The sequence below is a fragment of the Acomys russatus genome, chromosome 3, assembly GCF_903995435.1.
Source record: "Acomys russatus chromosome 3, mAcoRus1.1, whole genome shotgun sequence".
Lineage (NCBI taxonomy): Eukaryota > Metazoa > Chordata > Mammalia > Rodentia > Muridae > Acomys > Acomys russatus.
The window spans coordinates 26,388,558-26,394,867 of record NC_067139.1 but is presented as its reverse complement, the minus strand read 5'-3'; positions in this window follow the sequence as shown (position 1 = coordinate 26,394,867).

Here is a 6,310-nt window from a genome sequence, read left to right as displayed (position 1 = left end):
AGGAGGGAGGTGGAATATGAGGCACCTCTGGGCCAATGGCGTTACTTGGCTGGATACCTTACTGCTCGCTTGAGACTCACAACAGCTGTTCACTTTCCAGCTGACTTCCCTGAAAGTAAACCAAGAACAGTGTAATCCTCTGTCCTACCTATGTCTCCCCTACAAAACCGCTGCTCCTGCCTCTTTATAAATGCGGTATTTCTAGACCTCCATTCCATATCCCGAAATGACAACTTCTTAAAAAAACAAAACAAACAAACAAGCAAGCAAAAAAACCAGAAAAATGGTCTTACCTGGAACTCCCTGTGTGGACGAGGCTGGCTGTGGGGACTCTGTTGCTTGCTCCTGGACTGCTGATCTCCTCTGGTTGCTTTTTATTTTGAGTCAATTAAGAAGCTCTTCCATGTTTGTGCGAACGTGCTGGGCTGTAGGTGAGACCCATGGTAGAGCACTTGGCTTATAGGCACCAGGCCGCGGATTCCAGCACTGAAAAAAAAAATCAACCAACCAATGGTGATGGCGTTTAATTTTCTCGTGTGTGTGTGTGTGTGTGTGTGTGTGTGTGTGTGTGTATCTCCCATGAATTTTTACTTCTGTGCTATACATTCTATACAACAATATTTTTTGTTTTTTGTTTTTGTCTGATCCTGTGCCCAATTGTGAGCCATCAATTACTAGAAAACTGAAATAAATAAGAGACATATAAAACATAAACTTCCAATTTTGGTTACCAGATTCAATAGACATAAAATAACCATCCAGTTGCTATAAAGGACCTCTACCCTTGCTCTGAAAGGCCATGCTTGCCTCACAGACTGTCGGTAAACCAAGTTCAGGGACCAGCACTAGTGCATGGACCATGTTTTAAATATCAAGCTGGCTCATCAGCAATAAGAGCAGTCTTGCTCTATATGATAGTGAGGTCGATGGACAGCACACATGACAATGGTCCCATGAGATTGTTGGTGTGGTGGTACATGCACTTGGAAGGCGGAGACAGGATGATCACAAGTTTGAGGCCAGCCTTGTCTACATAGTAAGATACTTAGAAAAAAAAAAAGATCATATGTCCCCTCTGCACAAAAGGCTCCACCTTAAAGGTCTGAAACCTCGCCCTAAACCATACCACAGAGGAATAATCATCCAAACACAGGAGCCTGTCGGGGACATTTCACCTTTAACGGGAACAGTATGTGTCCTTTTTGCTTTGTTCAGGGACTTCCACCTGCAAGGTGAAGATGGGCCCGTGGCCTACTGGGCACGTAAGGCCGTAAGGCCGGTCTTTTTCTCAGCACCTGGAAACATCCATTGCTGGTTAGTGGGGACAAAATCCCCAGCCTGCCTCAGCAATGAAGTTTCTCCCTTTACGGGGCAGCGTGAAGGCTATCTGGACTCACTGCTGCCCTCTGCTGCTTCCACTGAGAATTACAGGGAGCTAAATTCCTGGGATGGCCGAGCTGCTAAACTCCCACCTTCGTGGAGGGGATTCCTGGTGTGCACTTTGCTTAAAGATTTGATTAAGCATTCTAGAATTCTGGTTTTTTTAGACAAGGCTTCTCTGTGTAGTCTTGGCTGGCCTGGACTCACTTTGTAGACCACGCTGGCCCTAAACTGACATCGATCTGTCTGCCTCTGCCTCCTGAGTGCTGGGATTAAAGGAGTGTGCCACCACGCCAGGCCTAGTTAGGGTTTGTATTCCTGCGATGAAATATCATGACTAAAAAGCAAGTTGGAGAGGGAAGGGTTTATTTACCGTCACTTCAACAGCACTGTTGATCACGGAAGGAAGTCAGGGCAGGAACTTAAACACGGCAGAATCCTAGTGGCAGGAGCTGACACAGAGACCATAGAAGGGTGCGGCTTACTGGCTTGCTCCCTACGACTCAGTCTGCTTTCTTATGAAACACAGGACCACCAGCGCAGGCGCAGGCGTAGCACCACCCACAGGGGGCTGGACTCCCCCGCCCCCATCACTAATTAAGAAAATGCCTTACAGCTGCATCTTATGGAGGGCTCTCCTGAGTTGAAGTTCTCTCCTTTTAGATAGCTCTAGGTTGTGTCAAGTTGACGTTAAAATTATCCATCACGAGCCGGGCAGTGGTGGCGCACACCTTTAATCCCAGCACTTGGGAGGCAGAGGCAGGCAGATTGCTGTGAGTTCGAAGCCAACCGGGTGTACAAAGCGAGTCCAGGACGGTCAAGGATACACAGAGAAACCCTGTCTCGAAAACCAAAACCAACAGCAACAAAAAATATCCAGCACAGTGTGTGATTTCAGCACCGAGCTGCACTCACTCTGTTTTAAGAATGCTTCACGCCGGCCCTCATGCCTTTTAATCCCAGCACTCGGGAGGCAGAGGCAGGCGGATTGATGTGAGTTTGAGGCCAGCCTGGTCTACAAAGCGAGTCCAGGACAGCCAAGGCTACACAAAGAAACCCTGTCACGACCTCCACCCCACCCACCCACCCACCACCACCACCACCCCCACCCACCCACCACCACCACCACCACCACCACCACCACCCCCACGCCAAAAAAAGAAATCCTTTACAGCTTTCTCTCGACTACCTTTCCCATCACTTAAGGAGACAGCGCCTCGCTGAAGCCGTGCTAGCTCCCAGCCTTGCTACTGTGATAGAAATACCTGACGAGAACCCATAGGAGGAAGACCTTATTTTGGCATCACGCTAGGAGAAACACGGCGGCAGGAGGCTGCTGGGCACATTGGATCCATAGTCAGGGAAGGAGTGTAAACAGGAACTCAACACCTGCCCCCAGGAACCCACTTCTTCCAGCAATGTTCCACCTCTTTAAGGGTTTCAGAGCCTTCCCAAACAGCAGCTTTAGCTGGGGACCAAGTATTCAAATATATGAACTGGGGAGGGGTACTTCACATTTAAACACTGCTTCTGTCTGGAACATTGGCCCATAGAATTAATTAGGGCAGGTCTTTTTTTTTTTTTTAAGATCACACACACACACACACACACACACACACACACACACACACACACACACACACACGTCTTCTGTCTGCATGTACGCCTACATGCCAGAAGAGGGCACCAGATCTCATTATAGATAATTGTGAGCCACCCTGTGGTTTCTGGGAATTGAACTTAGGGCCTCTGGAAGAGCAGCCAGTGCTCTTAACCTCTGATCCATCTCTCCAGCCCATGTAGAAAGTCTGCAGAAAGAGCCAGGAGTTAGTCTCCAAGGCGATCTGGACCCTGTCAAATCGACAAGGTTAACCATCACGATGAGTCTAAAACCCATATACTGGACAAGGCACACAGGATATGTAAACACTTCGAGCAATGGTCCCCTAGAGAAGAGCGCTGGCCTCATCCCCGGAAGAATTTCCATATTTACCTGGCTCTGCCTAGTTGACTGAGTTAAGCCAGATCCACAGATCTAGTTTTCTGGGAAAGGGCAAAATGAAGAGGAAAAACGAGCCTTTGTGACCATCCAGGATCTACTGTCTTCTGATAGTGTGGATGAGATTTGACCCAAATTATCTGAATTTACAGGGTCACCAAGCATGTTATTATGTTTCTGTTAGTGCAACGAGGACAGGAGCTACATGACCTTTTGGGGGGAGGGAGAAAAGGCTTATTTTATCTTGCACTTCGGTTCAGTTACTTTTGGGCCCCAGGCACCATGGAGGAGACACTCTCAGTAACATAAAACCTCCTGTTAGGTCCAGCCTTTAAAAGTTTCCAGCACCTTCCAATAGCAGCAAGAAGGGAACCAAGCTTTTAACACACCGATCTTCAGAGAGCAGCGTTGATTTTAAACTACAATAGCAATCTTCATGCTTTGGTAATATTTTGTTATATTAATTTTACTTGCTACTAAAAAAAAAAAAAAGTACTTTTTGTTCCAATTAAATTCCACAAAATGCATTGCCTGTCTGCTTTACCTGTCATGATATTGAAGGCTATTTGTCTCTTTCGTGTATTATGATGTCCACTGTTCTACAGCGTCCCTGATGACACATAAACCGCACACATAGGGTTAGATGAAGTAAAAACAGCTCAAGTAAAGCCATCTCTGAAGGACTGTGTTGCAACAGGAGTAAGGCGACGACTAGCCATGGCCTTTAACAGCTCATGGCCCAAACAGATGACTTTAATAGTGAGCACCCATTCATTGTGTGCGATCCCCTTTAGTTGCTAACCACACACAGTCAGCATATGGTGTGCCAGGTACTGTTCACAGGATACCTTCCATAGCAAAGCAATAAGAGTCCTGACCTTGTGGGACTCTTATTCTGGTGGGAGGACACAGCCTAATAAATTAAGCATAGTGTTAGAAGACGAGGAGAACTGAGGAGAAAAACTCAGGCCAGGGAACAGGAGGACGGAAACTTGGGTTAGGAGAGCAGGTTTAGGGAGCGGGGCTCAGTGTGGGGACTATCCAAACAAGACTGAGGGCTGAGGTAGACAGTGGGCCTTTGAAATTGTCTGGGACGGAGGAAATAACATGAGAAGGTCCCAAGGCAGGACCACTAGTAACAAAAGGGCAGACCAGGAAAAGGGTCAGATGCCGCTATGTGAGGGTTTGGGTGTTTGAGTACAAGGTGGAGAGGTGATACAAGGCATTTTTAAGAGGTCATCTTGTGAAAATAGAAGACAGTTTCAAAGAAGTTTATCTCTTCTAGGGGCTTCCAAATGCCCAGGTCAGCAGCTCATCAAAACCCGACAGTGATAGGCTGTTAGACGCCCTCGTTTTGCTGCCACTGTATATATCTGTTTTGTGCCACCTCGCTGATGAATCCTTCCGACACGGTCATAGCTCTTTGTCAGAGGCAAAAAGGAGACTGCAATCGTTATGACTTGCCCTCAGATCAGCTGAGGTAAATACAGCTGGAGTAAGCCACCCCTAACGGGCTCCTTAAGCAAGGCCGAGTACCCCAGTATTGAGGAAGTGAAGATGGTGGCAGTAGGCAAGGCTGGGAGTGGCACAGATTTGTGAATCCAATCGCCACACACTCTCCATTTTGGAATTCTGCACCCATCTTACACATGATGTACTTTATTCGTCTGATTGTGATGTCTAACTTCCCAGTTTGAGCCAGTGTCATAAGAGTCTGTTAAGTTTTGGGCTCTTAAGAGCACATCCCCAAACCATGTTTTCTCTGGAAGATTGCTTTTAAACCACAGAGGCTTAAACTTTCCCAGGCATTGCTGTACTCTTGAGCCCATGGACCTGTGAAATAAACGCAGAAACTGAAAGGGTTAATTTTAATGTTTAAAGAGCACTATATCTGTTAAATCTAACAATGAGGTCAAGTTTGTACCACGGTATTTTTAACTTCAATATATATTTTATATATATATATATATATATATATATATATATATATATATATATATATTAAACATTTGTATGGGTGTTTTGCCTGCATGTGCATTGTGCACCACATGAGTGCACATCCATTACCTGGAACTAGGGTTACAGAGGGTTGTGAGCTGCCATGAGGGTGCTGGGAACTGAGCCCAAGTCCTCGGGAAGAGCAGCCAGTGCTCCTAACCATTTTGCCATTACTCCACCTCTCATTTTTATATTTTAACTGAGCTGATTACACAAAGACATGGCCTGGCCATACATAACATATACTGTGACTCAACAAGTTGCATAGAAAAATAGCTCCTTTACTGAAACATTGTGGGAAGCCAGACTGTGACTAACCATCCAAGAAGCCAAACAGCAGCCTATTCCAAAACAGTTACATCTTCCCAATAGTTCCCTAATTTAGTACCTACTTCCAACTCAGTGCCAACGCCAAAGAATATGCATTCCATGACAAATCACACAGAATGTCCCCGTTTTGTCCAGCAGCTCAGCTTCCCTAGGCAAGCAGCCTCTATTGGCTGGGCACCTGGCCATCTCCTAGGTTTGACTGCGTTGCTGCCAAAAGGTAAGTGACAGCAACTACCCCCCTCGCACAGTAAACTCTGAACAAACAGCTTTGCTTATCTTTCCTTGACCATTGGAAGACCGCTAAGTTTTAAAATATTTATTTATGTGTATAAAATTGTCTGCGTGCTTGTGCGCCATGCGTGTACCCAATACTGGTAGGAATCAGAAGAGGACTTTGGATTTCCTGGAACTGGGGTTCCAATGGTTGTGAGCTACCACGTGAGTGCTGGGACTTGAACCAGAGTTCTCTGCAACAGTAGTAAGTGCTCTTAACCGCCATCTCCCCTGTCCGTCACTGAATTCTTAATAGCTGAGGCCTTACTGTTCTTTTGTTTTCTCATGGACACTTTGAACGTTCGAGAGAAGCAGTGCAGTGCAATCAAT